A 22,685-nucleotide genomic window follows, 5' to 3' on the forward strand; every position below is an offset into this window, starting at 1 on the left:
GATGCAGTCATCCTCATCGTCCCTGGATGAGGAGGTGGCAGGGCCCTCACAAACTGGTAGCCCCCCGATGACTTCAGGGAACAGGGCTTTGGAGCGGAGCCTGGAGCTGGAGTGCAGAACAGCTCCAGAGCAGTGGAGTTGCAGGTTTTTGCCTGGAGCTGGAGTGGAGCCAGAGCACAGCTCCAAAGCCCTCTCAGGGAGCACTAAACCCTCCTTAGAAGGGTGGTGGCCAACCTGAACTTGGAGTTCGAGGAGCTAGCTGAGGAGCCCGATGACCTCTTCAATGTCATTCCCTCCTCTGCCCCAGCCCAGGTTGCATTGCCCGTTCATCCAGGGGTCCTAAACATCACCAAGTTAGTGTGGCAGACCTCATCTTTCATTTTGCTCACTTCCAAGAAGGCGGAAAAGAAGTACTGTGTCCCCACAAAGAGGTTTGAATACCTATACACGCACCCTCCTGCGGGGTCTCTGGTTGTGTCTGCCATCAACAAAAGGGCCAGGCAAGTGGCACCGCCAAATATAAAGATGCCAAGAGGTTAAACTTATTTGGCAGAAAAAATTATTCCACAGCAAGCCTCCAATTTAGGGTCTCTAACCATCAGGCCCTACTTGGCAGATACAATTTCAACTGGTGGGACTCCACTGGCAAGTTCAAAGACAGCCTCCCACAGGATTGGGTACAGGAGTTCGCCACTCTCATAGAAGACGGCAGGGAAGTAACCAGGGGTGTCCTTCAGATGGCTTGTAACACCACGGACTCAGCATCCTGGATGGTTGCCTCTGCAATAGCCATGAAGCATAGCTCCTGGTTACAGACCTCTGGGCTGTCCCAGGAGATGCAATCAACCCTCCTGGACTTCCTGTTTGAGGGAATGAGACTCTTCTTGGAGCTCACTGATGCTAGGCTCCACGGCTGTAAAGACTCCTGGGCCACCTTCCACTTCTTAGGCATACATACTCCTCAGCAGGCCAGAAAGCCGTTCCGCCCTCCGCCATCATCAAGGTCTTGGGATTCCCCTCATTCTAGCTCCTACAAAAAGGAGGACAAAGACAAGAGTTTTAAGAGATGCCACCAGTTGTCACCTCATCCACCTGCCCAGCCTGGTCCTTCCAGGAATCAAGGCAGCCAGAAGCAGTCATTCTGAGGATGCGCCCGAGAATGATGCCCCAGTCACTGCACCGGATCCATTCCCAATCTTTCTCAACTGCCTCCAATCTTTCCGGTCGGCCTGTCCCATATCACCTTGGACCGCTGGGTGCTCGACACTGTCTCATGAGGCTATACCCTGCAGTTTGTAGCCAACCAACCCTTCCATTCCCCTTCCCTGTCCCTCTTCAGGGACCCTTCTCACAAGCAACTCCTTGTTCAGGAGGTTGAAAACCTCCTGAGCCTAGGGGTAGTGGAAGAGGTTCCGCAAGACATAGAAGGAAGAGGATTTTTCTTCCAATACTTCCTCGTTATGAAGGCAAAAGAGGGGGTCTCAGACCTATCCTAGATCTGCGCCGCCTCAACAAGTCTCTCAAAAAGTTGAAGTTTTGTATGGTCTCTCTGGCCTCCATCATCCCCTCCCTGGATCCTTGAGACTGGTATGCCACTCTCAATTTGAAGGACACTTATTTCCATATTCCCGGGGCACCGGTGTTTCCTCAGTTTCACGTTGGGCCAGTGCCATTTGTAGTTCACGGCGATGCCATTTGGTCTCTCATTGGCCGCAAAGGTGTTCACAAAGTGTATAGCGCCAGTGGCCGCTTACCTGCAATGTCAGGGATCCAAATCTACCCATACCTTGATGACTAGTTTATAAGGGGACGGTCCTTGGGTCAGGTGTGGAAGCATCTCAATCTGGTCTGTTCCAAGCTGCCATGACTTGGGCCTAATAATAAATGACAAAAAGTCGACCCTCACCCCAATACAACGTATAGAATTGGACTCCACTCGAGCCAGAACCTTCCTTCCTGAGGCTCGGTTTCAAGCCATGATGGACCTCATTACGTCTCTGTGTGCCCAGCCACTCACTAGCGCCCACATGTGCCTGACCCCATTGGGTCACATGGCAGCATGTACTTATGTGGTCTGGCAGATGCGACTCAACCTCAGGCCCCTACAGGCATGGCTGGCATCGGTCTATGTCCCCAACCAGCACAGTATGGACCAGGTGATCAGGATTTCAGACTGCATACTGTCGTCTCTTATCTGGTGGCAAGATCCCCCGTCGGTGCTGGAGGGAGTCCCTCTCACAGCCCCAGTTTCATCAGTGATGCTTTGGATGTGGATTGGGGAAGCCCACCTGGGCAATCTCAGTACTCAACCCCATTGGTCCAGTCACAATCATTCCCTGCACATCAACATCAAGGAGCTCAGGGTGGTTCGCCTAGCCTGCCAAGCCTTTTGGCCTCACATACAAGGCAAGGCGGTTCAGATCCTAATGGACAACATAGTCTTTATATCAACAAGCAGGGGGCAGCCAGGTCTTCTGCCCTATGTTAGGCACTGCCCCGGCTCGGATTTCTGCCTGCAGCACAACATCCATCTTGTGGCTGCTCGCCTCACAGGGGCCGGAAATGCTTTGACGGACCGCCTCAGCAGGACATTCTTGTCTTGTTACAAGTGGTCCGTTCACTCGGAAGTGGTCAGTTCTATCTTCCACAGATGGGGAAATCCCAAGGTAGCAGGGTCGGCTCCAGGCACCAGCGCAGGAAGCATATGCCTAGGGCGGCACATGCTAAGAGGTGGAATTCCGTCCATTCTTGGGGCGGCACAGTCCGAGTGGCTTTTTTTTTCCCTTAGGGTGGCAAAAATGGTAGAGCCGGCCCTGCCAGGTAGACCTGTTCCCATCCAGGCAGAACAGAAAATGACATGTCTTCTGCTCGTTCCGGAGCATGGACGGGATTCCTGTTGGATGTCTTCCTGCTGCCATGATCGGAAGCTCTGATGTATGCCTTCCCTCCAGTGCTGTTGCTGCCCAGGGTCCTCATGAAGATCAAGCAGGACAGGGCGAAGGTCATCCTCATAACAAGGGCATGGCCACACCAACACTGGTTCAGCATGCTGCGAAACCTCTCAGTGGCAACCCCATTCCAGATGCCGCTCTGGGCGGACCTGTTGTCCCAGAACCGTGGCAGTCTCCTGCAGTCAAACCTGGCAGTGCTTCGTCTGACAGCTTAGTTGCTGCATGGCTAAACATGCAAGAACAGCAGAACTCATCCGAAGTCCAGCAAGTCCTGTTTGTCAGTAGAAAGCCCTCCACCAGGGCCACCTACCTGGCCAAATGGAAGCAATTCACCTGCTGGATGGCAAGTAAGAGGGTCTGTCCTGAGTGAGCCCCATTGCAGATCATTCTAGACTACCTCCTGCACCTCAGGTTTCAGGGCTTCTCTCTCACCCATCAAGGTCCATCTAGTGGCCTTCCACTCACTGCTCGAAGGCAGGTCTATTTTCTCCTAGGATATCACAGCCAAATTCCTCAAGGTCCTGGAGCACTTCTGCCTGCATGTCAGGGACCCTGTTCCTCTGTGGAACTTGAATCTGGTGCTGTCACAGCTTATGGGTCCCCCCTTCGAGCTTTTGGCTTCCTGGTCTCTCCTTCTCCTCTCCTGGAAGGTTGCGTTCCTGGTCACATCGGCCCGCCGGGTATCCAAGATTCGGGCGCTCACCTCCTAGCTGCCTTACACGGTCTTTTACAAGGACAAGATCCAGCTAAGACCGCACCCAGCCTTCCTTCCTAAGGTGGTCTCTCAGTTTCATTCAAGCCAAGACATTTACTTATGTGGCTTCAGAAAGAAGACTAGTAAGTCGGAGGAGGAGCGCAGGCTACATGCTTTGGATATCAGGAGGGCTCTGGCCTTCTACATTGAAAGGACCAAGCCATTCCATAAGTGGACGCAATTATTCGTTGTTGTGGCTGAAAGGTCAACCTGCTTCTGCTCAGAGAATTTCCTCCTGGATCACTGCTTGCATTCGCTTTTGCTATGATCAACAAAGGTGCTGCCCCGGCGATCATCACCACTCACTCTACCAGGGCACACGCCTCTTCAGCAGCCTTTTTGGCTTAAGTGCTTCTCTCTAGGACCTCTGTAGGGTGGCCACCTGGTTGTCAGTCCATACCTTCATGTCCCACTATGCACTTACCCAGCAGGCCTGGGACGATGCTGGCTTTGGTACAGCAGTACTGCAAACTGCCAAGTGGTGAACTCCGAGCCTACCTCCATAGATACTGCTTGTGAGTCACCTAGAATTGAATTGATATGAGCAAGCACTCAAAGAACAAAAAATGGGTTACCTATATACCTTTTGTAATTGTTGTTCTTCGAGATGTGTTGCTCATGTTCATTCCATTACCCGCCCTCCTCCTCTGTCGGAGTAGTTGGCAAGAAGGAACTGACAGGGCCTAGGGCCAGCAGCGCCTGATATATTGCGGTATGAACACAGCACTCCAGGAGCACCACAGCCCCTCCTGTGGATACTGCTAAGGCAAAAGTCTTGGACAACCATGCATGTGGGTGCACACACACCTAGAATGGAATGGACATGAGCAACACATCTCAAAGAACAACAGTTATGAAAGGTAGGAAACCATTTTATATTCTCCTTTCCCCTGCCATCAAACTTAAATCAAGGGATCTTGCTCAAACTTTCCTAAATACCATATTTTTGGATTTGAAAAAAAGCATGGGCAATTTCATCCCAAAATGAAAACTTTTCAGAAATTCAAAGCAACTGAAGGGTTACAGTGAAATTTCTGACTGTTCTAAATATAGCAGGCATAATTGAGCAGCTGTTGTTGTACTTCCATAGTTGTCCAAAATGCCACAACTTACATTTATTTCAGTATTTTTGGCCTACTGTAGTCTTTTTAACTTCTTGTAGTTTCTTAAAGAAGAGAAATCTAGTATTGCTACTTTTTAATAGAAGTGGAATCACGCACCATTGACTAGCTAGTCCAGATAACAATAGCAGTGGAGACACGGCGTCACTGGAAGCGACCCCAGGAAAAACTTGCCATTGGAGCTGAGCCTCTGCTGAGAAGCACCCTGCCCTCGGAGGAGACCAACCCTGGAGCAGAGTTGCCAGGACTGCCATCCGCAGCATACCTCAAGGAGACAGAGGACCCTTGGACTACAGAACCCCACCATCCAGACTATGGCAGGAAGTAGCCCACGGAAACCAGACTTAAGTCCAGTTTTGTTGCTGGAGTGGGGGGTCAGCATGTTTCAGTAGGATCCCCGCTGACCCAGTGGCAGAACCATTTGCCATTGTTAGGACCTTGGGCTGGGACCCAGTGGAGGAGAGCGGGCCCAGGACTTCCTGCTGCCAACCCCACCCCTAGCATGGCAGCCTATTCACCACTAGGCCAGCAGGCCTGCATGTTATTTGTGACTTGCCCCATTCAGGAGACTGTGAGCACAGATTGTGTACTTGTTCACTGACTTAGCCAGAAGGCTTAAGCAAAAGCCTACTTGCTCTCTTCTCCACCCTACCCAGGGGCCAGAATCCCAGCCTGTATGCTTGCTGGATGCCTCAGCCAGGAGTCTTAGGCAAAAGCCTGCTCTGCTCTGCCCTGGACTGCCCAGAGCTTCCCCTATAGACTGTTGGGTGCTGTCTGCTTTAGCCTGGAGGCTTACGCTAAGGACTGCTCCCTTCTCTGCCACACCCAGAGGGTCAGAGCCCTAGACTCTTGATTGGCAGCAGCCCTGGCCGTGAGACTCTGGGCTAGAGCTCCAGACTGTTAATGGTTATTTGCCTCTGTTAGGAGGCTATGAGCTATCAGCTGCTTACCACTTGGCCCTGCCAGAATGACCTGAGCCCGAGTGATGCTGCCTGACACAGTGAGGTGGCTGGCCTCCCTCCTCACTTGAGAGCGAGGGACCACTACAAGGCTATAGAGGTCACTTAGAACTCAAGCTAAACAGCTGAAAACTTTTTACAAGTTTTATTAGAAGACCGTGGGGATTTTTTCTACAGTAAAACCGATATTAATTACTATTTTTGTATAATCACAGAAGTGTATGACTGGAAGGGACCTTGAGAGGTCATCTAGTCCAGTGACTCTCAACCTTTCCAGACTACCGTACCCCTTTCCAGAGTCTGATTTGTCTTGCCTACTCGTAAGTTACACCTCACTTAATCTACTTGCTTACAAAATCAGACACAAGAATACAAAAATGTCACAGCACACTATGACTGAAAAATTGCTTATTTTTCTCGTTTTTACCATATAATAAATCAATTGGAATATAAATATTGTATTTAAATTTCAGTGAATAGCATATAGATTAGCATAAACAAATCATTGTCTATATGAAATTTTAGTTTGTACTGACTTCGCTGGTGCTTTTTATGTAGCGTCTTGTAACACTAGGCAAATATCTAGATGAGTTGATGTAACCCCTGCAAGACTTCTGCATACCCCCAGGGTACACATACCCCTGATTGAGAACCACTGATCTAGTCCAGTCCCCTGCACTCAAGGCAGAACTACATAACAACTAGATCCTCACAGGTGTTTGTCTAACCTGTTCTTAAAAACCTCCACTGATGGAGATTCCACAACCTCACTAGGCAATTTGATCCACTGCTTAACCACCCTGACAGTTAGGAAGTTTTTCCTAATGTCCAATCTAAATCTCCCTTGCTGCAGTTTAAGTCCATTGTTTCTTGTCCTATCCACAGAGATTAACAAGAAATGTTTTTCACCCTCCTCCTTGTAACAACCTTTTATGTACTTGAAAACTGTTATCATGTCCCCTCTCAGTCTTCACCTCTCCAGACTAAACAAACCCAGTTTTTTCCATCTTCCTTCATAGGTCATGCTCTCTAGACTTTTAATCATTTTTATTGCTCTCCTCTGGACTTTCTCCAATTTGTCCACATCTTTCCCAAAGTGTGGTGCCCAGAACTGGACACAATATGCGAGTTGAATCCTTATCAACAGAGTAGAGTGGAAGAATTACCTCTCATGTCTTGCTTATAATACTCCTGCTTACAATTGCTTACAATACATCCCAAAATGCGGGTTTTTTTGTTTTTGTTTTTTGCAACAGTGTAACACTGTTGTCTCATACTTAGCTTGTGATCCACTATGACCCCCAGATCCCTTTCTGCAGTACTCCTTCCTAGATAGTCATTTCCCATTTTGTATGTGTGCAATTGATTGTTCCTTCCTAAGCGGAGTACTTTGCATTTGCCCTTACTGAATTTCATCCTATTTACTTCAGATCATTTTGAATTTTAATCCTATCCTCCAAAGCACTTGCAACCCCCTTCATCTCCCTCCCCGCCTCCCCCCCACGTTTGGTATTACCCACAAACGTTATAAGTGTACTCTCTATGCCATTATATAAATCATTGATTAAGATATTGAACAGAACCAGAACCAGGACTGATTCCTGTGGGACCCAACTCGTTATGTCCTTCCAGCTTGACTGTGAACCACTGATATCTACTCTCTGGGAATGGTTTTCCTACCAGTTACGCACCCACCTCATAGTAGCTCCATCTAGGTTGTATTTCCCTAGTTTGTTTATGAGAAGGTCATACGAGACAATATCAAAAGCCTTACTAAAGTCAAAATATACCACCTAACTTAAGCCAGAGCACTCTAGGCTCCACCTTTACAGTAAACTAAATTCTACTTGTAATATTACCTAGGGAATTAGAATAAATCACATTATAACAAAGCGCATAAAGACAGGTTTTGTAGTGTATTGCAAAATCAACCAGAATGTAGGTTATGAATAGTGTTGCATTTCACTCAAACAGCAGTATGATCACGTTAATATTCTTAACTAGGCAAAGGTTTGTATTACACAAACACCGAGCTAAAATTTGAGTTATTGCTTCTTCCGGCAATTAACCCTTTTTCAGTATGAAAGGTTAATCTTTCCAGCAAACTGGAGGAGTTCAAATAACAGTTTTGGGGTCTGTGTGCCACCAAAGAAGTTTATCTTTAAGATGATCCAGCTAAGAAGTTTAGATGTTTGTCCCAGGATTCCCAGCTCAATTCTCTTCCTAAAAATGCAAATGTATTTTGTATTTATACTCAGTCTTTCCAAAGGTTATTACTTGCATAAGATGAATGGCAGTTGGGTGGAGACCCAGGACCATCAGTTTCTCTTCCCTTTCTAGGTCTTGATTTAGTTCCATGTTTATAGTCTGTTCTGCTCTTTAGCTACTTGGTAATATTACTCCCCCTTCTTGGATTTAGGGCTTGTCTACGCTATAAAATGTTGCTGATTTAATTATGTGAGTACTGTTAAAGCAGCAACCCCTGCTAGAAGTGCTTATGCGAGTAGAACTTACTCGGGTTTGGAACCACAATGAACTATACTGGTATAAGGCATAGGCACTGACTTTCCAATCTGCCAGGGGGTGCTTGACCCCCAGTTCTGCCCCAGGCCCTTCTCCCACCCCTTCCTTCAAGGCCTTTTCCCACCCCATTCCAGCCCCTCGCCCCAGTGAACCCCCCCTCGCTCCTCCCCCTCCCTCCCAAAGCCTGCTGCATGCTGCGAAACAACTGATTGCAACGGGTGGGAGGGGAAGGCACTGATCAGCGGGGCTGCCAGTGGGTGGAAAACACTGGCGGATGGGGGGAGTTGATAGGGGGGCTACCAGTGGGTGCTCCAGCCTCAGAGCACCCACGGAGTAGGTGCCTATGGTGTATCAGTATGACTGTGTCTACTCTAGGGCTTTTACTGGTATAACTAGGTCAGTAAAATATCAGACCTCTAGCCAACATAACTATAATGGTAATTTTTTTTTTGAGTGTAGATCAGCCTGTGAGAAAGAGAGCTTACAAAATATCTTTAGCTTAGGGTAATGGGCACTGGGTTGGGAGTCAAAAGACTGAAGTCAAGTTTAACTTCTGCAGACTGCTCTTTATATTTCTGTGTAGGGGTGGTGAAACCAGGAGGTGGTGGAAGCTAATGCCCCAGCAATAGAAATATTGAGGGGGGAGGGGGGCTGATCTATGTTTCCATCCCACAATATTTTTTCTGTACCTGAGGAGGGTGAGAGACGGGACAGCCCAAGTTCTTCTATTTGCCTGGCCCCCAGTTCCCTTGGCTGGGGAAGGGGCAGCAGGGCACAGCTGTGTCATTTCAGGGATGTGGGGATGGGCTGTTTCCCTTCTAGGGCAGGAACTGCTGCCAAAGCAACAGATGGGTGAGGGCAGGGAGCTGGCTGCTCTAAGTGCCTAGGGTGGGGGGGAGCAGGGACTGCTTCCTCAGCCTGCTGTGTATCTCTAAGGCAAGGTGAGTGCCTGACCTGCCACCCTGCTCCACCCCCACAGCTGCCAGAGCACCGGGCACTGCCCAAGAGTCCTCTGCACCCTAGGCTCCTCAATGCACACCTCATCCCCCAAACTTCAGCCCTCCTCATTTGCAATGAGCTTCTGCCACCTCTGTTTCTGTGCATTCTGCAGCCCTCATTATTGAGCCAAGTGTCATACCCTACCTTAGGAAGCAGTCAAGTATTATTACCTACATTGTACAAATAAATTAACTGAGGGTGCCCACAGGTCAATTCTGGCTGAGCTGTGAACAGAACCTAGCTCCTCAGTATCACCAATTGAAGTCTCATCCACTTAGCCACTCTTTTTCAGAGCTAACATACCAGATGACTGGCTACACGGTCTCTAACCACTAGACTATCCTCTCCCCAGAGCTGGGAATGGAACAAGTTTTATAGTATAAAAACATCATCTGTCAGTGATGATTGTCTCTCAGTAGTTGTGTAATCCATTGGCAAAATGTATTGTCCCCTTCTAGTTGCTACTCTGTACAGAAGATCACAGCTACTTCCTTTTGCTTAAGCAACGTGAATCTGCTGGGAATCTGAAGGACTAAAGTTTAAAGACTGCTGATGAACTATGTGTGAAGTCCTTGTGGCTATGAGTGACTTTTTTAAAAAAGGGTTTATTTAATCCACACAGTGAGGAAAAACAGGCTTGATAGTCAAAGACCATTCTCTATTATTTATGGTATGATGTGCAGCAGATCATAGGTTTTTCCCCATTGTATTAATTTGTCACACATTTCAGTTGCTTGTGTGATATGTTGGCAGTTTTGAAGGTTGTCAATGGAACTTTTTTGGCTGTTCTCAGGCACTTCTGACCAGTGCGAACACAACAGTTCACATGGACTTTGCTTTAGTCCATATATATATATATATATTGTGTAAATTAAATTATTTAAATTGATATCAAGCACTTTTATCTTCTTTCTGCTGTTCTGTCTCAGAAATGTTGTTGAATAATTTCTTGGGATGTTTCGTCTTAATTTTTACTTTCCATTACCATAGTGTAATATTACTGGAAAGCACCAGAAAGTGCTTTTGCAGAACTTGTAAGACTTCCTGTTTAATTGAATGAATAAGCAGAGCTGGAAGAAATGGTTTCTGTTAAGTGTTATGCAATTTTTTTCTAAGCAGCTGTTTGTATCTCATCCATGTTTGTTTACTGATCAGGGCCAGCCCTAGATCAAATGGTGCCTCCGGCGAGGAGCATCTTCGGCACGTCAGTTTTGTTACAATTTTTAATACCTTATTTTTTTTCTCGCGTTGGTAGCCCATTTAATGACTTTGCATGATTTGCACGCATGATTTATCCCCATAATGTAGACCAGGCCTGAGTTAGTGAAGATGGTTCTTTTAGTTGAAACAGTTGACTCATGATGTTTGGGTCCAGTGATTCCAGGTTTAATCCTGGAAGGTAACCAACCCCAGGAGTTCATCACATAATTCATAGAATTACAATAGAATAATGTGGTCTAGGAGCTAGGAACCTCTTAGAATTTAAACTCTGTGACCTTGGCTAAGTCACCTACCAGCTTTGTGCCTCAGTTTCCATCTATAAAATAGGGATAAATATTTGCCTACTTCACAGGGATGGTGTGAGCATAGTTTAATGTTGGAAGCACCTTTTCAAGACAAGTAATATGGCTTTTTGTTCTATACATATGGCTCTGATTATGTAATGTTCTAGTTCTCAGTATTGTTGACTGTAGCAATGTAAACAATTGGAAATACTGATTTTTTTATTTTTTTTATCTCAGTCATGAGCCAAAATTGATATTTTGATTTAAAAATACTTGCAAATAAACTTTAATTGCTGTGATAGTTATTTCCAGTTTCCTGTAACTCGCTCAACTGTAATCTAACTTTGTGATGTCTAAACAATAAAAGTCCTGTTTGGCAAGGGATAAAACAGTTAATGTATTTGTCATTGTTACATCTTTCTCCCAAACCACTCATCTGTTTTTGTCTAACTTCTATATCCACCGAGCCTGGTGTACCTTTCAGCACGTAACTTAGAAATGATAGCATCAGATGGTTCCATGAGGAAGGCTGACAATCACATAAAGATCTCTTTTTTAAATTCCACGAATGGTGCAAAACACTGCGGTATCACAGTTGTAAATGGTAGTGTGTTCAGGCATTTCTGTAGTACATAGTAGTATTTTTAATTATTGTGATTTTACTTTGTGTTTTTGTAATATCCCTCTGACTGAGTTGTTCTAGAAATTCATCTGACCACTCCGCATTTAACCACATTTGATATTGCCCTATTTTTCCAAAACCCACATTCCCATGGGTTCAGAGGGCATGGAGTGAAGAAAACCACTGTTGTAACTTATTGCAAAATCCACTCTTAGTTTGTTTTACGTTGGCCATCTATCTTTTAGTATCCTTGTACACTGACAGACCTCATAAAATTAGTTTTTCTACAGAAGATTCTCAGTCGGCCACAAAAAAAAAAGAAAAAGAAAGTAAAGAAAACCCCAGAGAGGCTGTTTGTATAAATGTCGCAGGAATGTGAGAAGACCAAAATTATATCAGCTGTCTTGGAAAAACAGGTCTATAGAGTAGTAGAAAGAACAGCTGTATGATTTTTCCACAAGCTTGGGACGCTACAGTATCTGAGTTCAATTCCTAGCTCTGCCGCAGATATATTGTGTGAGCTTCAGCAAATTGCTTATTTTCTGTGTTGTAGGCCTCAGTCTTGCCCTGTGTAAACAAAAATGCAATCACGGGAAGAATGGTGATCTTCAGTTACTTAAGTTAACGTCCCCCTACCCTAAATTCAGCTGCAAGTATTATGCACTTTTATCACTGTTCCCCTATCAGCTGTGATATAAAGTGAGGGTAGTATCTACTTCACTGTGGTGTTGTGAGGCTAAATTAATTTTGAGATCCATAGCTGAAAGGTAATTAAAGATCGTCTAGAAATAGTGGGTGAGGATTTTGTTTCACTGCAAGGGGTGCAAATTCATTTCATAGTTAAGGATACACATACTGGACTCCTTCCCCACATGCTATTGCCATATGTGTAGTGCAGTGCCTTGCTCTTCCTCCACCTCCAAAAGTGATCTTTGGTTTTGGAGCTCTTCAACAGGTGACTGTAGCCATGCCTGCTACCAGTTATAACAAAAGTTTTGTATTGACCAGATGTCTTTCATATATGGTATCATTATATAAACTAACTGAAAAGCAATGTTTCTGTAATGGGTCACTGGTAATATAAAAATTATACTAAAAATGCATCCTTTGAAATACTTGCCACTTTGACCGAATTAAAACCACTGTTCTTTATTTATACTTGGATTTTGTGTTTTACTTTTGGTACTGCTCTTTATGGAATGTCCCTCGATCTTGGAAAATGAAAATTGACTAATCACACTCATTTTGGTTTAGTGAGTTTTTTACTTTTTGGTTCTCAAGGAGCAAAATGCTACTGTTGATTCAGTTAATACTCCAGGAGAACAAAACTTTACATGGAGAAATTCTGAAACTGAACAGATTTCCTCTCTCTCTCTCTCTTTGCATGTTTATGCGCTACCCTACAATAACCTTAGAGCTGCTGCATCCCACCACACGAACTACCCTACAAATGACCTTGTGGGTGCTCATGTGACATTTTCTAGTTATCAGGACAGATCTGAGCAAGTAAGTGTTTTCCTGCCAACAGTGTTCTGTTATTAAACTATATACATGCTGCTATTTCCTCTGAGAAATATTTAATTCATTTTTAATCAAAATGATGTTAATACTTCTTTACTCATTCATAGGGCTGTAACGGAGATATCTTCCTGTTACCTACAGTATTATCAAGCCTAAATGTTCAAAAATCCTGAATCAGATCCCTAACTACCTCCTGATTTTAATTAAAGAGTGTTTCATTTGTATTTTTTTACTTGCCTTCTGGCTTTTGAGCTTTTTACAGTGCATTTGAGTCATGGTTTTGTTTCAAGCTTTTTCTCTGTAACCATGGAAGTTATTCATTTTATCGATTTTTTTATATGACAGTACAGATTCTCTTGTAATTACAAGACTCCAGAAGCATGTGAGACGCAGCATTGCCAACTATGACAATTTTATGATGAATCTCCTCTTATACTCAGATTGTAAGCACTAAGCAATATGTTTGTCCAGTGCCTGGCACAGTGGGACATGGCACCAGGTGCTTAGGCATGTTGTGAAAAGGCCTTTAATGTAAGTTGTCCAGAGTAACAAGTACAGTTCAGGCTTTTAAATAGAACTGTTTATGCAAGGCAGCAAAAATTGGAAACACACAGACTGGTACAAACTGGATTGTTAAGGTTTAAATAACTGTGGGTGAGAAGGGGTCTTTAAGTCTCTGGCAAAGTAATCATAGAAATGTAGGGCTGGAGGGGACCTCAAAGTCATCAAGGCACACCTCCTGCAGTAAAGCAGGATCAAGTATCCCTAGACCCTCCCTGACAGGTATCTGTCAACCTGTTCTTAAAAATCTCCAATGACAGGGATTCCACAGCCTCCTTTGGAAGCCTATTCCAGTGCTTCACTACCCTTATAGTCACAAATTTTTTCCTAATATCTAACCTAAATCTCCCTTGCTGCAGCTTAGGCCAAGAAGCAATGGGCTTATCTTCAGCGGACATGGAGACCAATCGATCACAGTCCTGTTTATAACAGCTCCTAACCTATTTGAAGACTATTAGGTCTGTCCTCAGCCTTTTTTTTTCTGAAGACTAAACATGACCAGTTCTTTTTAACTTTTCCTCGTAAGTCAGATTTTCTAAATTTTTTGTTGTTGTTGTTGCTCTCCTCTGAACTCTCTCCAGTCCACATTTTTCCTAAAATGTGGTGCCCAGTATCAGACACAATACTCCAGCTGACACCTCACCAGAACTAAGTCAAGGAAGACCTCCCATATGACACTCTGTCAATATACCCAAGAATGATTATTAACCTTTTTTGCAACTGCATCACATTGTTGACTCATTCAGTTTGGGAACCAGTATAACCTCCAGGTCCTTTTCAGCAGTACTTCCACCTAGCCCGTTATTCCCCATTTTGTAGCTGTGCATTTGATTTTTTTTTCCTTTCTAAGTGCAATACTTTGCACTTGTCTTTACTGAATTTTATCTTGCTGATTTCAGACTATTCCTCCAATTCATTAAAGTGGTTTTCGAATTTTAATTCTGTCCTCTAAAGTGTTTGTTGGCAACCCCTCCCAGCTTGGTTTCATCTGCAAACTTTATAAGCATACTCTCTGCTCCATTATACATGCCATTAATGAGAATATGTTGGCATGACAATAAACTGAAAGATTAGAGAAATGGGAGGAAATGTTTATAGTTTAAAATAACTGAAATATCTGTTGATTAGTTAATGTTGACCAACTGAGATTGCTACCCCGTACTGCATATTGACTGTGTGGGTTGGCATGGTTACTAAATGTGAGGAGGAGGGATACATGGACTGGAAGGTTCCCACTCCAACTGTCTCCTAGTAGCATAGTGTATTGCCACTCTTACTTCTGCACTGCTGCTGGTGTCAGCACAATCTTCAGAGCTGGGCGTCTGGCCAGCAGACACCGCTCTCCAGCAACCCAGCCCTGAAGACAAAAAAACAGAACCACTGAGTTACAAGAAATTTGCCACATACGGTCACATCACAAGATTAGGGGGGAAAAAATTCAACTGCAAAACACTATAGAGAACAACATATCTTCCTGTACATTGTAAAAGGTGCCACTTCCTAGAACTTGTCTCTTTTATCTGCTCTAACCAGCTGGTTTAATAGATTATTATTAGGGTTGAAAGGGACCTCAAGAGATCATCTAGTCCAACCCCCTGCTCAAAGCAGGACCAATCCCCAAATGGGCCCCTCAAGGATTGAGCTCACAACCCTGGGTTTAGCAGGCCAATGCTCAACCACTGAGCTATCTACCTGTTACAATGGCATGAGGAAGTATCATTTATAGATTTCCTTTCCTTCTTGGTGGTCTGTTACTGCAGAGTTAATACTTGAAAACAAACAAACATGATAAAGACTTATTTTATCCATTTTGGTTTTGTATATGTAATTTACTTCCTATTGTTTTACATCTAAAACAGCAGTATACTCTTTCACACATTCCTGTAAAATAGGATGGACGCTGCTTCATCTACTATAGGAATTTCTACTATCCATAGCTATCAACAGGACTCTTTTTGTTGCATTTTACATATCCATAGCTATGGAATTAGTGTTGCAAGAAATTAAGGCTTAAACTATATTCACAATAACCAAACAGAACACAGAACATTGTTATAATTGTATAATTTAGCAACATCTGGGTTGGCTAAAAATATATAAACAAGTGCAAAAACTGTGCTATAACGGATATACATTTTGAACTTGGGCATACATTGTCTGCTATTAAATAGTCTTTACAAAAATAATTTGATTAACCTAATCAGTATTGCAAAAGCTGATTCCAGTGCTTATTCTGAAGAAATTATCTTTATTAGGAATTTATCTGTAGGAAAATTACTCCTGTGCAAACCCATACATTGTAGCTTTAACAATATTGCACATCTGCAATGGCTGTCTGGGAATCAGCAAGAAAACATGCTTTATCTCACAACACGTGCTATACATAGCCAACAGGAGTCTGCCATATGTGATTTTATTTCAGGATACAAAGACTATATGGTAGAACATAGAATCACTTGTTATTCCTCATAACAGAAGCAAAACATTAAAATGTTTGTAGACAAATCAATACAACTATAGAGCTGCTCTAAAACTCTGAACAGCTGAGCTATAGCAGGAGCTGGGGATAGATCTTGCAACCTTCATGAATTCAATGGACTTGGGTGCTGGGGGTGCGGCAGTTCCTCCTGGCTTGAAGTAGTAACAATACCTAAATACATGGTAATAGCTATCAGGACTCCCACTATAAAAATTGTTCCAGCACCTATGCAATGGGATTAACTTACGAGTAAGGACTCCTTGCAGAGTAAAGATTTCAGGATCAAATCTGTGGCTCCTGCTGATAGGTTTCTGAAGGCTCCCAAGAATAAAGTAAGCGAAAGAGAAAACCCAGAGAGAGAGAGAGGAGGAGATGGACCCATCTTGTGCTAGTGGAGAGAAGCTGAGAGTTAGCAGTCACTGATAAAATTGACTGTGATTTCAGGCATCTAATCTGAGGTGTATGTCTGAAATTATTTGTAAAATACACAAAAACAATGAGCAACTCCTGGTCCCCTAACCTCTGCACTCATGTGGGGAAACTGACCTGGATGCACAGAGCACCTGGCATTGCTGCTCACTCCCCCCCCTTGAATGTTTCTGCGTGCCCCACCAGGGGGCTGGGAGAGGGAGAGTGAGCAGCAACACCAGGTGCTCCGTGTGTTCAGGTCAGTTTCCCTACTTTGGCTACATAAGGGGAGGGCAGGAGAGCAGCTCCTGATGCCGCACAGCCCAGGTGGGAAATGTGACATGAATTCACAGAGCATGGGGCATTGCTTCTGGCTCCCACTGTCCCCTACAGGGGTGTGGAGAACGTGTGGAGGGGGGAACAAGCAGCAATGCCAGGCACTCTGCGCATCACTGCTTGCCCCCCAAAGTTCCTCCATGGGGAGGAAGCAGGAAGAAATCTGAGTGACCCCCATGCGTTTCTCCTTCCCCCAAATTCTGCCCATATGCTTCACTCCCTGCTCTCAGTCACTGCTGTGGGTGTTCCCCTGCTTGCCGGGAGTGCACACCTCTGCGCTGCATACAGTGGTCCCCTGACCACGGAGCTCTGGGCAGTTGCTCACAATGCTCACCCTTAAGCCCAGCAGCCCTGCTAGTGGTTTTCCACTTTTGGTGCACAGACCATGTCTAAGATTTCTGAACGAGTGCAACCTCCATTTGAAATTGTTTAGGGATCCGCAAATGAGAAAAGGTTGAAAACCGCAGCTGTACAGCAGAAATGGTTTGTGCTGCCTTTAGCTAATGAAAGGGTTGGCAGGCTAAGGGGAAGGTTTTCCCTATACCCGCTGGGTGTACACTCCCCCTCAGATTTGTCCAACTTCCCCCCGCACCCGTTGTCAACTAATTGTCTGCAGTGTTGCCAATTTAGTCATTGATTGGAAATCTGAATTGAAATCAAAACACTAATACATACTTTTAAAGCATATATAGCAGTGGTCACGAACCCGTAGATCATGATCACATGGTCAATCCTGGAGCCTCTGCCTGTCGATCGTAATCTCCAGCCGCTAGAAGTCTGGCAGCGCAGCAGGGCTAAGGTAGGCTTCCATTGGCCGAGAATGGGGAACTGCACCGAACAGGAGCTGCAGGGCTGGTGCTTGCAGGCAGGAGCAGCGCATGGAGCCATGTGCTTCTCCCCCCAGGGGCCGCAGAGGTGTGTTGGCCACTTCTGGGATCAGTGTGGGGCTGGGGCAAACAGGGAGCTTGCCTTAACCCCACTGCACCACTGCTTGGCAGGAGCCTTCACCCCAGCCCTGCGCCCCCTCCTGCACCCCAAATCCCTTCCCATACCCTGCGCCAGCCCTGATCCTCCTCCCAGAGCCAGCACCTCATACCCCCTACTGCACCCCAACACTCTGCCCCAGAGCCCACACCCCTTCCTGCACTCCAACACTCTGCCCTGGCCTGGAATCCCCTCCTGCACCCAAACTCCCTCCCAGAGCTTACACCCCTCACCCCTTCCTGCACGTCAACCCTCTGCTCCAGGCTCAGCCTGGAGCCCCCTCCCACACTCTGCACCCCTCAGCCCGAGCCCAGAGACTGTACCCCCCGAGCCCCAACCCCCTGCCCCAGTGAAAGTAGGTGAGGACGGGGGAAAGTGAGCGACGGAGGGAGTGGGGGATGGAATGAGCAGGGTGAGGCTTTGGGGAAGAAGCGGGGCTTTGGGGAAGGGACAAGGTAGATCCTGGGTTGCACTTAAATTCAAAATGTGATCTTGTGCATAAAAAGGTTGGAGACTACTGATATACAGTATATGATAAAATACTTGTACCTGAAAAACTGTAATATGTTTGAAAGGTATGAACAAATACTAGCTTCCTTACACAGCTGCTGTTGTTTTTTGACAATGTCGGTGCATTTGTTTTGGTGATGTTGGCCAACCTTATAATTTCAAATTATGATTTGTAAGCAAAATCTGAATGAGCGGGGAGGGGGCAAGGGCGGGGAGTGGAGGGAAGTCTTCAGGACCAGACTGTATTTACATAAACACACTTACTCTGTCTAGGTATCCAGCAGACAGAGCTGTGTTGCCCACATAATCAATTTTGGATGGTGTTGGGTTACAAATCACTTTAGTATTGAATATGGGGGTAATGAAATGTTGTTATCTTTATTGTATGAGTAAAGGGCAGCAGAACTGTACCTAGCCTGCCATGATTAAGGAGGTCAGCCTGGGCGCTTAATTTTTGCCAAGTCTGAGCCCCCGGCACATCTAGGCTTGGCAGTTCATAGCCCTAGGACCTCTGGGCTTGCCACATTGGTTATGAAAGTAAAAAACTTGCTCAAGCCCTGGCACCTAATAGCTTGAGCCCTGGCACCTCTTTCATTACAAATTAAGCACTGGTCACTCTCAACTGAACTGCATTCACTAAGCAAGGGGTTTGGATGGCAGATCCTAGTGGAGAGAGAGAGAGAGGGTGGACAGGTGTTTTGCTTGGTGGTGTGAGCTCTGCCTAAGAGTCACAGGCGTTATTTGACCTGCCCCCATCCCCAGTTTAAAGATAGGGCTGATTAGGCTCCACTGAGAGTTTTTTGTTTTAAGTGACCACTAGAGCTGAAATCACTAATAATTAGGTCTAAGTGCTTAGACCTGCTGCAGGACAGCGTTTCTCTGGAAGACCCTGCCCAGCCTGCACTAGCAGTGAGGTTCCCCCAGAGAGCTGAAATTGCTGATTGCTGGGTGGAACCTCAGGAGACTGACTCACCAAGGTCACAGTGGCAGGTGCCAGAGAAGGTGATGGGGCAGGGTCTTCGGTGATGGAGCAATGTAGTTAAATGAGCATGACGAGCAGCGGCCAGAGCAAGCAGCGAGTGGCTGGAGGAACGAGCAAGGTGCCTTCACCTCCCGATCTGCCAGAGTGGGAGGTGAAATCACGCAAAAGCACATCTAAACTGTGGGTCTCCCTTGACCAAGGACAACAACTATATGTGGGGGGCAGTGGAGGGAGAAGGAAGAGGCATGTTAAAGGAACATTTATTTGTTGGACTATATTTTAGTGACTTTGCTCCAGAATGCTACATTTGTGACTAGGAAACATATAAATATACATTTCCTACAAGGCCAAGATTTTCAGAATGCTTTATTTGACAAGATCAGGGTTTCTCAAACAAGGGTTGCGGGCCAATGGGGGCTGCTGAAGCAGCGGCCAGTAAATCCCTCGGCCTGCACCACTTCCAGCAGCTCCCATTGGCCTGGAGCAGCAATCCATGGCCAGTGGGAGCCGCGATCGGACACGGCAGGTAAACACACTGGCCTGGCCCGCCAGGGGCTTTCCCTACACAAGCGGCGACCCCTGTTTGAGAAACCCTGGACAAGATCATTATCACATATCATCGCTGTCTCAAGAGGTCATTATCTTGGGGAGTTTCTGTACTAAATATTTTTATTTTATTATATATTACAATTACTTTTTGCATAAGAACATAAGAATGACCATACTAGGTCAGAACAATGGTCCATCTAGCTCAGTATCCTGTCTTCAGACAGTGGCCAATGCCAGGTGCTTCAAAGGGAATGAACAGAACAGGGCAAATATTGAGTGATTAATCCTGTCATCCACTCCCAGCTTCTGGCGAAAAGAGGCTATGGACACTCAAAGCATGTCGTTGCAGTCTGCTAATAGCCATTGATGGACCTATCTTCCATGAACTTATCTAGTTCTTTTTCGAACCCCGTTATAGTTTTGGCTTTCACAACATCCCCTGGCAATGAGTTCCACAGGTTGACTGTGTGTTGTGTGAAGAAGTATTTCCTTTTGTTTATTTTAAACCTGCTGCCTATGAATTTAATTGGGTGACCCCTAGTTCTTGTGTTATGTGAAGTAGTAAATAACACTTTCTTATTCACTTTCTCCAGATCAGTCAAGTGTTAGAAGAAGGAGCAGGACGGATTTGAGTTTGGGCTTCTTTATTGTGATACTTGTTCCCCTCAACCCAATTGTCAAGTAAGCACTGGATTAGTTAAGCACACTCTTTTTATTTAAGTTAGTATGTAAACGCTCACATCTGTTACAACCCCTCAAAACCCTTATTAAGTAATAGAAACACCCATACTATGATTATACCCACCCCTATTGACTGATTACAGCATACGCTTATTATACACACATTTTTACCTTGAAAATACATGTCTTTGCAGTAATTGGTTGTCACAAGTTCCCTTAATCAACAGTTCTCTGGGGAGGGAGGAAGGGGCAGTGAGCAGTTCTCGTTTATGTAGCTGGGAAAGGAAGGGTTGGGGAGATAACACTTCTTTACACAAAGGTATCCTTTAGACAACTACATTCCTTATGCAGCTGCAACATTTATTTATCCCCCAAAAGCTGAATGGGAGAGTGAGGGATGACACTTACCTATCAAGCGAAGAAACAGTGCCCGCCTGTGCCTCTACTTCCTAATACCATACCAGCACATCAGCAGTCTCCCTGGTCTCTGCTTAACCCTTACATACCCCAACATCAAGATTTTATAGATCTCTATCATATCCCCTCTTAGTGGTCTCTTTTCCAAGCTGAAAGTCTCAGTCTTTTTAATCTCGCCTCATATAGAAGCTGTTCCATTACCCCTAATCATGTTAGTTGCCCTTCTCTGTAATTTTCCTACTCTAATATATCTTTTTTGAGATGGGGCAACCAGAACTGCATGCAGTATTCAACATGTGGGCATACCATGGATTTATATAATAAAGGTGGAGGAACTTGGTTTGCCAGACTGATCAGCAAACCAGTGCTGACAACCTATGTGAAAAGGCTGCAAAACACCAAGCCTCTGGACTACATAGACTTTATAAGCCAGTCACTGTCAAAACCAATTTTAGAAATACTTTATGAGCTTGTTAAGAATGCTGGAGAGACAACACAGTTTATGTAAACAAACATGGCTGTCACATCATACTTTCTATTTAAGCGAAAGATACCAAACACTACAAACTGGAGGCTAACGTTAAGTGTATTGTCACTTGTTAGTTGGACCCTGGTTCTGACCAAGCCCGGCAAATGCTCACTATCTTTCTGCAAAAAACTCAACGGACTTGTTAGAAGCATATAGTGCAACAGTGAAAGACTCACCAGTTAAAAAAGTGAAGAACTCTGTCACCACATTCAGAAAATGTGCATACATGGCTGACGAAGGCACCGATGAAAACTGGCACCAAGTATTAAGTCACTGCATACATTATCTTGATGTCAGTGATAGGTCAGTATATGCATTTCTAGATGTTCAGGTTATAGATGACACATTGGTTGCATCTGTAACAACCCACATCTTAGAGTTAAATGCTTGTAAACTGAACCCCAGACAGATGGCTGCTTGTGAATTTGATAGAGTTTCAAACGACTCTGGAAGATACAGTGGAGTAAAAGCTTTGCTCAGAGAAAAGTGTAACCCTAATCTCTCCTATACACACTGCAGAGGCCATCTACTCCAGCCAACACTAATATGAGCTGCAGAATCTTCAAAAGACATTAAAAAAACATATTTAATTTCTTCATATACTCTCTTCTTCAGCAAGAGTCCAAAAGGACTGAACGTCTTGGAAAAAACAGAAGATACGCTGGGGCTAAAGTTCAAATAAGTCCAACCTAAGAAAACCCGCTGGCTTTCTCATAAGTGATCCTTGGCTGTTGTCTTAAAATTACTGAAACCATTATTATTGGCTTTGGAAAGTATCAATCGAGTAGTGAGGCTGGTGGACTACTTTTGCTACTACATTCAGGGTACGTGTACACTTACGTGGATCGACGCTGTGGTGATTGATCCATTGACGCTCGATTTAGTGGGTCTAGTGAAGACCTGCTAAAATGCCTGCAGATTGCTCTCCCATCGATTCCAGTACTCTATTGGAATGAGAAACATAACGTAAGTTGACAGGAGAGTTTCTCTTGTTGACCCAGTGCGATGCAGACACCGTAATAAGTCGACCTAAGCTGCATCGGCTCCAGCTATGTTATTCATATAGATGGAGCTGCATAAGTTAGGTTGACTTAACCCTGTAGTGTAAACCTGCCCTTAGAAAGGACAATTGACATTCTCTCTCTTGAAAGTCTACTGTTGAAAACACTGAGGTCATTAAACAATGCCATCCAGGCATCCGCTACAACAGTAGTAGATCTTTGTCCAGTAATAGAAGCTACACTTGGATCAATCAGAGAGAGAGAGCTATTGAAAAAGTACTGGAAGAAGCAAA

Source organism: Chelonoidis abingdonii, chromosome 4, assembly GCF_003597395.2.
Source record: "Chelonoidis abingdonii isolate Lonesome George chromosome 4, CheloAbing_2.0, whole genome shotgun sequence".
Taxonomy (NCBI): domain Eukaryota; kingdom Metazoa; phylum Chordata; order Testudines; family Testudinidae; genus Chelonoidis; species Chelonoidis abingdonii.